The sequence below is a fragment of the Mirounga leonina genome, unplaced genomic scaffold (assembly GCF_011800145.1).
Source record: "Mirounga leonina isolate KUSES-001 unplaced genomic scaffold, KU_Mleo_1.0 Mir_152, whole genome shotgun sequence".
In the NCBI taxonomy this organism is placed as follows: domain Eukaryota; kingdom Metazoa; phylum Chordata; class Mammalia; order Carnivora; family Phocidae; genus Mirounga; species Mirounga leonina.
Window position 1 is genome coordinate 21,025,765 of NW_023270380.1, and position 11,026 is coordinate 21,036,790.

The window sequence follows — 11,026 nt, forward strand, 5'->3', positions numbered from 1 at the left end:
CGAGGAGGCAAGAGGAGAGAGAGGCAAGGCTTGCTACTCCCGAGCACAACTGCTCCCCATCTCAGTGCAAGGCCCCCATTCTCTCAGGCACCCCTCACAGTGCCCCGAGACCACTGTCTCCTCCCCTTGCCCCCTGCTGCCCAGGTGCCCTCCCCGACCCTGCCCACACCCCTGCCATGACCCCTTCATCAGAGCTCCCTCGGTTAAGCCCTAGCGGGGCTCAACAGCCCAATTTTGAGCACACCCTTCTCCTCTGCCGGGACCCTGGCTGGCACATCAGTAGGGCAAGTCCCCAGCAGGACAGGGAGGAGGGCACCAGTCCCTTGAGCCCCAAGAAAGCCGGGGAGGTGGTCTAGCGGGGTGTCTGCGGGGAGGAGGAATTCGTGCCCCATTGCCTGGCTGTGGTTGGTGAGCTAGGAGGCAGTGGCTGACTAGGCAGAGAACAAGAATGTGCTTCCTGAAGGCATCGTCTTGTTCCCTTCTGAGGGATAAAGCACCTGCTCTCCTCTTTGACTGAGGCTGCTGAGCACTGCTGGGCTCAATGATCCCAAAACTAATACGGGCTTAGGGACGTCGACCCTGGAGCTGTTCCAGTCCCCATCATCGCTGTTCCGTGATGCTGGTCGGGAAACCTCGCCTCTGTGCCTCGGTTTCTCATCTGTAAAATGGGGGCATTTGCTTCCTAAGTTTCAGGAGGATTAAAGACTCAGAGCAGTAAAGCACCTAGAACAGCGCCTGGCCCAGGCGCCCAGGAAACGCTGGCTGTCATTAGCCCAGGAGGCGGCAGGGGGTGGCCGTGCAGGAAGGACAGAGACCTGGGCGAGGACAGGTGAAGTCCTGGAGAGGAAAAGCCGAGGGCCCATCTGAGGTCGGAGGCGATGCAGTTCATCCACTCAAAGCCTGGCTTTGGGGGTTTGCGGGACACCAAGAAACACACCGGGGGCTAGAGCCACAGCATGAGCCGGAGAGCAATCCTTGCGGACAGCGATGTGACATGTGGCGGGGGGGGGGGGGGGGTCCCATCTTCTGGCCGTCCAGGGAAGGGGGTGGCCGGGTAGCCCCACAATAAGGACAAGATGCTGCTCCAGGCCAGGGGATTGGGGCTGCAAGAAATAGGTGCTCACTGGAGGTAGCCGGGTTCAAGGGGGGAGGTGGGGGGGGCAGGCCCTGGAGGGGGACACAGCCCGCAGTCTCGGTTCTCAGATTCAAGAGCAGGGAACGGGGCACAGCAGATGGAACCTGGGTGGAAGGGAGGCGCCCCTCTGCTCTCCCGGGGGCTTCTGGCCCCTTCCGCCCCACCTCTCTCCTGGCTGGTCGGCTATCTCTGTCTTGACCAGTGTCGTCTGCTTAGTTTTCTCTCCCGAGGCCACTCTCGCCTGTCAAATGCCGGCAGCCAACTCACAGTGTAGCTCGTGGATTGGGGGGTGGGAGCCGGACCCCCAGCGCTGGCCCATGGGCAGCAGGCCGGGCAGCCTCCCACCTCCGCACGCTCACGGCACCGTCACTAGCCCTGCAGACTCTGCGCTTCCGTTCTCTTGTTGCCCCGTCAACGTAGGAACAGAAATTTGGGGTAATTTCGTGCTTTGTCAGAACTTCCTCTGGCTTCGGAGGAACTGAATGAAGGATGGAGATGGTGGCCTGAGCTTCCCCTTTCTGCCGGTCCTCAGCCCGCCGCTGACTTTTCCCGAGTTTTCCCCTTTCTTCCCACCTCTGTCTCAAAATGATCTCATTCTTCTGAATCCTCTCCTGGTTCCTCTCGAGTCCTGGATTTTTTTTTTTTTCTGTTTTCTTCCCCTCCCCAACATTTTCTTAAGATTGATTGATTGATTGATTGATTGATTTGAGAGAGAGAGAGAATCTCAAGCAGACTCCAGGCTGAGCATGGAGCCCGATGCGGGGCTCGATGCCACAACCCTGAGATCATGACCAGAGCCGAAATCAAGAGTCAGACACTCAACCGACTGAGCCACCCAGGCGCCCCTCCTCCCCTAATACTATAATGAAAAATGTAAGCATACAGAAAAGTTATAAGAATAGTACAACGATAGTTCTATACATTACACCCAAATTTAATAATGCACCTTTGCTGTATCCGCCTTCCTCCCTCCTTGCCCCTCCTTTCCCCTCCCCCTCTCTCCACGCAGGGATAAGAACAATCTTCTACATAATTCCAACACCATTACTGCACCTGGTGAGGTCAGCAGTAATTCCTTACCATCTGCCACCTCGTCTGCATTGTTTTCCCGCCTGTCTGCCCTCACTCTTCAACTTTCTGCTCCTACATATGCCCACTTTCAAGCTACAGTCTGATGCTCGGCCCAACTGCCCTCTTCTTCCCAGTGATAATTCTCTTGGCAGAAACCAAGGAACCTTCAATGAACCCCAATGAAACACCAAAGGACACTGGGGTAAGATGCCCTGTCTTCTCTCTCTCTCTCCCTCTCTCTAAAACAAATAAATCTTTGAAAAAAATAAAAGGGTGCCTGGGTGGCTCAGCTGGTTAAGCATCCAACTCTTGGTTTCAGCTCAGGTCATGATCTCAGGGTCATGAGATCGAGCCCAAGTCGGGCTCTGCACTCAGCAGGGAGTCTGCTTGGGATTCTCTCTCCCTCTACCCCTCCTGCTCATTCTCTCTCTCTCTCCTCCCTAAAATAAATAAATAAATCTTAAAAAAAAAAAAAAAAAGGTGCCCCATCCGTATTTTCCAATGTCCTGCCCTGGGAAAGGAAGTCAGTACTGCATCCAGCATCCTTTGCCACCCCTGCAGAGTTTCTGGTTTGCAGGCTTGCTTAATCGAAGGTTCCCAAATGACTTGACTCTGGCCAGAGGAAGTTCTGATGAAGCCAAGTCTCAAGGAGTTACTGTGCCCATCTTAGCTGGTTCAGGAACGGTGGTCAAGTCTAGGTCAATGTGGGTTATTCTAGGCCAGGATCAGTCTGCACCAGAGACGGAGGAGAACCGTGAGCCCCCAGTCCCAGGCCTCACACAGGTGCTGGATGGGCCTTGGCAGCCTGGAAGCCAAGAGCCCGGGGTGAGAGGCTGACCTCTCATGAACCTGTCCCCCTTCTCCAGGAACTAATCACAGAGAAGAAAAAGTATCTCCTACAAGAAGGGCATGTTAATTCGCTGCCATAACAAAGTGATGGGAACTGGGTGGCTTGACCCATAGATGTGTATGGTCTCAACAGTTTTGGGAGCCAGAAGTCTGAAACCGGGTGTGGGCAGGTTGGTTCCTCCTGAGGGCGGGGAGGGGGGCATCTATGGCAGGCCTCTCTCCTAGGCTCCTAGACAGCCATTTCCTCCCTGCACCTCTTTCCATCCCGCTGCCTCCATGCACATCTGTCTCCAATGGCCCCCCTATGATGAAGCCCAGTCCTATAGGGTTAGGCGTCCCCCTACTCCAGCAGGACCTCCTCTTAACTAATGACATCTGCAGCAACCCCTTTTCCAAGGAGCGCCCGGAGGGTTAGGATTTCAACATAGGAATTTGAGGATGGACATAATTCAGCCCCCCATGAAGGATTTCTTTTAAAGATTGTATTTATTTATTTGACACAGAGAGGGCACAAGCAGGGGGATCAGCAGGCAGAGAGAGAGGGAGAAGCAGTGTCCCTGCTGAGCAGGGAGCCCGACGCGGGGCTCGATCCCAGGACCCTGGGATCATGACCTGAGCCGAAGGCAGACGCTTAACGACTGAGCCACCCAGGCACCCCATCTGACGCAGGATTTGACTCCAGTCTCTCATCAGAGAAGCCTGAGGGCCGTCCAGGTGTGCAGGAAGGAGACGCTTGGGAAATTATTTCACTTTATCTCCCAGTGACTCTGAGCATTATTGCCATTTTACAAATGAGAAAGCTGACATGTCTCGGCAAACATATTTCACACAATGTCATGGATTGGGCTGTTTCTGTGGAGGGCTGATCTCAACAATTTTCCTAATTTCATCCTCAAAGCAAAGTCTTTTTTTTTTGTAACTAAGACTCTGTGGGTCCCTTCATGTTGGCCCTATGTACCTGCAACAGCACCAATCTGAATTCATAGCTCAAACTTTTGGGAATACTAAGAGTAATTGTGGGGCACCTGGGTGGCTCAGTCGGTTAAGCGTCTGCCTTTGGCCCAGGTCATTGATCCCAGGGTCCTGGGACTGAGCCCCACATCAGGCTCCCTGCTCAGCGGGGAGCCTGCTTCTCCCTCTCCCTCTGCTTGTGCGCTCTCTCTCTATCTCTCTGTCAAATAAATAAATAAAATCTTTAAAAAAAATACTAAGAGTAATTGTAATAGGTTGATGGAATTATGGGTGGATTTGTCTTCATCTGGTCTCTATTTTTCCAAATGTTTTGTAATGTGAGAATGTTTTATAATTTAAATTTTCATTCTAAATCTTTTTGGAGTAAGTTAGAGGGGCTGAGTTCTGGATATTCACCTCTGGAAGGGCTAAGAGCTTCCGTTCCCCTAACGGCTTGGGCCCCAGCCCCTCCAAGCCAGTCTGGCTCTTCCAGGCACACTCGTGGAAGGGGTTGGGGCAGCAGCTCCCTGTGAGGCGTCCCCTCCCCACTCTGGCTCTGCCCCAAGACACAGGAGGGGCCCAGGGATGGTGCCCAGCTGATCCGTTCCAGACTGGGCTGACTTTGGAAGCTGAGTGACCTCAGCCAAAGTTCCCCAATGTACTTCCCTGGACGAAGCCCGGGGCTTACTACGGGGGAAAGCAAAAGAAGAATGGCTTTCCCAGGCCTGACCATGCCCCTCCTGCCCAGTCCATTTGGCCAGAGTGGGAGTAAGGTGGGGGGATATTGGGGAAAGAAGATGCACGGAGAAAAGAGAGCCTAGAAGGGGAGCGATGGGGTTACCGCCCACAGAGGAGAACCTGGGAGCGCCTGCACCTCGCCTTCCCACCTCCTAGGCCAAGAAGAGTCTTGCTTGGTACTCTCCAGAAATCCTTGCAGACAGAACATGAAGGCTAGAACCCCCCACGCACCCCAGGCCAAGTCAGCACATGCTTGTCCCACTACAGGTCTCCGGCTGGGAAGGAGGCCATTCAGCAGGGCCTGCCCAGCCCTGAGAATTTCGTTTCCAGGTCCAACACTCGGGAATTTGCTCAGATTGAGTCTCGTGACGCATCCAATCTCAGGCATCATAGAAATTTGCTCAATAAATCCCTCGGGAGCCTTCTAGGCAGGTGGCTCTGGAACAGCAGAACCCCCCGAAGTGCGACCGAACGCAAAATCGTCTAGTAGGTGACGTTTGTGCTCAGTGTGTCCTCCCTCGCCTTTCTGCATGTCCCTCCAAGTTTCCAGCTAACAGCATACCCAGGGTCGCCAGCCCTCTCAAGGCCTCCATGGGGCACACCCCTGAGCCCCTCTCCAGGCCCCTCCCCTCCTGCCATCTGAGCCCTGCTCCCCGGGGTCCCCATGTCCTAAACACACAGACCCCCCTTCCCCAGCAGTTTCTGTGACTCCGACCTAGTCTATAAATGGGGGCACAGGGGAATGGATGTCTTTCTGTGCAATTTTAATTCCAGTGTGCAATAAATGATGCCTGTTTAAATGAATCCTTTAATAAATGAACAAAGGACTGGATGGATCTTCAGGACACCAGCCATACCTCTTTTTTTTTTTTTTTTAAGATTTTATTTATTTATTTGACAGAGAGAGACGAGCACAGGCAGGGGGAGTGGAGGGGGGAGAGGCAGGCTTCCCGCCGAGCAGGGAGCCCGATGCGGAGCTCGATCCCAGGACCCTGGGATCAGGACCTGAGCCGAAGGCAGGTGCTTAATGACTGAGCCACCCAGGCGCCCCGCAATACCTCTTTAATAAAACTTAATTTGGAGTTTATGTAATAGCGGCGGGGGGCGTGAGTGCCAACCAGAAAACGAGAACGCGAAGGAGCATCTGGTTTCCTGTCCAGCCTCCATCCTGGAGCGTGCTACTGAGTGTCGGGGCCGGAAGGAAGCCTCTTCTCCCAGGACCGGCGCCGTGACAGGGGGCGGTCCTCTGAACTCCACCAAAAAGCTGCTCCACGGCAGCTAAGAGGTTGTCCTGCTCTTGTACGGTGTTTATGTCAGTCAGGACCGACCAACTTGCCTTTGTACGGAATGACGACACTACCCAGAGAAGCTTCCTGGCTAGGACAAGAGCTCGAACGCCTCGTTGTTTCAGCCACAGGAGGGCATTGATTTTATTTGGTCCCCTGACAGCTTGCACGGCCCTGGGACTATGGCGCCCTGGGTGGCCCTGACTCGCGGACAGCGCAGCGTCTGGAGGGTTCCCTCAAGCAGAGCCATCCAGCACATTCACTTCTGGCCGGCAGCCACCCCTGCCAGCGAACATGCATGGATGTGTCCTGGATCTGGCGAAAGAGTTCCAGTCTCCAACCCTGGTCCTGTCGCCAGACCGGAAGTCAGGCCACGTGTCCCGGGGGTGTTGGTTCTGAAAATTCTCATCACATACATCTCATCATATGGTTCCAATCATACTTGCCAGAATTTTTCTTATTAAAAATCTTCCCACCATAAAAATAATATGATCCTATGATTAACAGTCTGGAAAATTCGGAAGAAAAACATCCCGCCCGAGGTACCGCCACCCTAGTGTATAGGTATCTATAATGATTTTCCCAGCACATTACCAAAACAAGTACACAATTTTATATCCTACCTTCTCCAACCAAATTACTTATTTTATTTATTTATTTATTTATTTGAGAGAGAGAGAGCACATGCACGCACAAGTTGGGAGGGGAGCAGGGGGAGGGAGAGAGAGAATCTCAAGCAGGCTCCACACCCAGCGCTGAGCCTGACCCGGGGCTCCACCTCACAACCCTGAGATCACAACATGAGGTGAAATCAAGAGTCAGACATCAAGCGACTGAGCCACCCAGGCGCCCCTAAACATTTTTACAGAAAGCACTTTAGTGGAAAGATCATATTTCATTCAGGAGGTCACTAAAATATATTAATCATATTTCTATTTGTTCATAATGTTCATTGGTATTAATTAATTCCCAGTAAATACCATTGTAAACACATTGTCTATATTTTAAGCTTGTCCTACGTTCTACACACGGAATGATAAGCTCAGAGAATGAATATGCTTACGACTCTTGATGCATATCCCAAACTGCTTTCCAAAAGAGCCGTACTAACAAGCATCAGGCAATGTCTGCTGGTGTCTGTTCCACGCCACCCCACCCCACCCCCACAAGCCGACATGTCAGGATGGAGTTTCAAGAGGATACTCACAGCATGTCAACTGAACCTTATTTTAGAAGGGAAAGTACAGGTCCAAAATGGACAATAAACAGATGACATGCTAAAGACGGTAAATTGGGGGGTGCCTGGGTGGCTCAGTTGGTTAAGCATCTGCCTTCGGCTCAGGTCATGATCCTGGAGTCCCGGGATCGAGTCCCACATTGGGCTCCCTGCTCGGCAGGAAGCCTGCTTCTCCCTCTCCCACTCCCCCTGCTTGTGTTCCCTCTCTCGCTGTCTCTCTCTGTCTGTCAAATAAATAAATAAAATCTTAAAAAAAAAAAAAGACAGTAAATTGACCAGGGGTGTCTTTTAAGCCAGGTTGAGCAGGAGGGGAAAAAAAACCAAAAAACCCAAACAAGCCCTTGAACGATGCTCCAAACCACAATTCCCAGGGATGCATCTGAGGCCCGCCAGCAAACAAAGGGCAGCAGGCAAAGAAGTGGGCACGCAGCCATTGTGACCCGGGTAGCTTTTCCACAAGAAAAGCCTTTTGGCAGATCTGAGTCTGAGGCCAGCCTGGAGCTGTTTGCAGTCTGGCCTCACGGGAAAGGTCTGCTCTGTGAATCCCTTGGAAAGCACTGTTGGCCCACATAAGTGTTTTCAACGGTGCGCATAGGTGCATGGCACGGGGATGACTCTCATTGTCTAACGTGATCGTAAACACTGGCCGGACACACAAACCAGTCAGCTACTGGTCGACGGAGGGAAGGAGACGGTTAACACTCACAGGGAACCTGTAGAACCAGGTCCTTCACACCGGTTTTGTCCATTAAGAGGCTCAGATCAGGGCTCCTGGGTGTTCAGTCGTTAAGCGTCTGCCTTCAGCTCAGGTCATGATCTCAGGGTCCTGGGATCGAGCCCCATACCGGGATCTGCACTCAGCCTGGAGTCTGCCTCTCCCTCTCCTCCTTGCTCGTGCTCTCTGTCTCAAATAAATAAATAAACTATATTTGTTTACTTGACGGGGGGAGAGAGAGAGGATACGAACACACAGGGGCAGAAGGAGAAGCAGACTCCCCACTGAGTGCAGAGCCTGGTGTGGGACTCGATCCCAGGACCCCGGGATCATGACCTGAGCCCAAGGCAGATGCTTAACCGACTGAGCCACCCAGGCACCCCAAATAAAATCTTAAAAAAAAAAAGATTTTATTTTTAAGTAATCTCGACACCCAACATGGGGTTCGAATCCACAACCCTGAGACCAAGAGTCACACCCTCCACTGACTGAGCCAGCCAGGTGCCCCAATATAATTAAATTCTTAAACTATCTTTGCTGAAGAGCTAAATTCTGCTTGGATTAATTAGGGACGTAAAATCGACGGTGTCCTTAGGTGTAAAAAAGATGTATTTCTGAGGTCTCTCCACGAGTCTCTCCGCCTTTGGTTTTTCGTGTTTTTGATTCAGTGTCTGGCACTTAGTAGATACGCAGTTATACTTGCTGAATAGAAATAAATATTTCCTTTTTTTGTTTCACGTAGGTGTAATTGACAGGTAACATTATATTGGTTTCAGGTGTACGAGTAGATCAGGCGGAATGACCCCACGATGAGGTCAGTGAACATCTGGCACCACGCATGGTCACAAAACATTTTTTCTTGCAATGGGAGCTTTTAAGACTTTCTCTCTTAGCCACTTTGGAACGTGCGGGGCAGTGTCATTCACTGTGGTCGCCGTGCGGTGCGGGACAGCTGTTTCCTTGATTGGTTTATTTTACGACTGAAGTTTGTCCCTTTTGACCCCTTCCACCCACCCCGCCCCCACCCCTGGCAAACCCCAATCTGTTCTCCGTATCCATGAGCTTGGGCTGCTTTTGGTTTTGGTTTCAGATTTCACGTATAAGTGAGATCACACAGCGTTTGTCTTCCTCTGACTTATACCACCTCAAGCGATGTCCTCAAGGTGCATGCACGTGTCACAGAGTCTGGGCCTTGGGTCTCAAGGCCTCTGAAACGCACCGCCCACCCTGCTGCCAACAGGAGGCTCCTACAAGACGGCATGATGGGATCTCCCCACTCCTGACCCTCCCCTAGGCCCCGGGCCAGCCGGATGGGCAAGGCAGTCTGGGACCGAGCCCCAGGGGTTCTCAGCCTCCAATCCTGAGACTCCTGCCTTCATAGACGAGCCCTGCTTTTATGGAAATGCTTGCCTCCGTGCTTTCGCCCATGCTGTTCCCCCACACGTAGAACACCCTTCCACCTCTTCTTCATCTGATCTGTTCCCACTCATCCCTCAAGGCTCGTGTCAATTCCTATTTTTTTTTTGTAGGAAACACCAAAAGTTAAGTTTGCATTTGAGTATCATGTTTACACATGCCGACACATGAATATCACATACTGGAAAGAAGTCAGAATATCTGAAAATATGAACTCAAAGTGTTGGAAGTAATTACTGTAGTTGTTTCCTTCTTTCTGATAAGAAGAGAATTGAAATCGTAATAAAATTTAGAAGTGTTCTGGAGAAAGTTTAGGCATCATTCCTTCCCAAATGCTCCCTTTCCCTGAGGAATAAGGGCCTTTTCCTGTTGATCCTGAGTGACAGTGGGGTGTCCTTGATGAGTGAGCAAGAATATCCAGGGAAGGACAGTACTCGCAGGCCAAAGGGTCACCCAGGCAGACTCAGTCTCTCTTTCTCTCTCTGTGTCCCAGTGAGATGCTTTCACTGCTGCGGACCAGCACAGAAAGATCTTCCTCCCTCCTGATCCTGTGTGCTGAGGCACGTTGTGGGGCTTCTAGTAATGTGGCTATTTGCTTCCTTAAGCTTCCCCCCAAACTTCTTGTAGAAGTACAAGGCCCGTACTCTGCCCCAGGGGCCTTGACTTGCTACCTAGCAGGGCACTGGAGCCAAATAAAGCATGACACATCCCCTCAAAGACATCACAGTTTGCATGTAAGAATGAATACAGCCAGGGGCGCCTGGGTGGCTTGGTCGGTTAAGTGTCTGACTCTGGGTCTCAGCCCAGGTCTTTTTTTTTTTTTAAGATTTTATTTATTTATTTGACAGAGAGCTAGAGAGAGCACAAGTAGGCAGAGCGGCAGGCAGAGGGAGAGAGAGAAGCAGCCTCTCCGCTGAGCCAGGAGCCCGACGCTCGATCCCAGGACCCCGAGATCATGACCTGAGCCAAAGGCAGACGCTTAACCAACTGAGCCACCCGGGCACCCCTCAGCTCAGGTCTTGATCTCAGGGTTGTGAGTTCAAGCCCCATACTGGGGCTTTAAAAATATTCTTAAGTTTTATTGATTTAAGTAATCTCTATACCCAACGTGGGGCCCGAACTCACAACCCGGAGTTCAAGAGACACATGCTCTTCCAATCGAGCCAGCCAGGTGCCCCTCTACAATTAAAATTCTTAACATAATCAGGAAAGAATAGTCTATTAAAAAGAAAAAATTCTTTACTATAATTGGGATAAGTTCACTTGTCTGGTATCACAAGTATTCTTGTAAATGCTATGAGTGAGAAGGGTTATATAAGAGAGGATTTGCTCTCTTTTTTGATACTAGAAAAAGGGGTACATCATTGCTTGGACTATTGAAAAAGCAGTCCTAGGGGCACTGGGGTGGCTCAGTTGGCTGAGCATCTGACTCTTGATTTTGGCTCAGGTCATGATCTCAGGGTTGTGAGCGAGCCCCATGTCTGGCTCTGAGCTCAGCACAGAGTCTGCTTGGGATTCTCTCCCTCTCCCTCTGCCCCTCCCCTGCTCTCAAATAACTAAATAAAATATTTAAAAAGGAAGGAAGGAAGGAAGGAAGGAAGGAAGGAAGGAAGGAAGGAAGGAAGGAA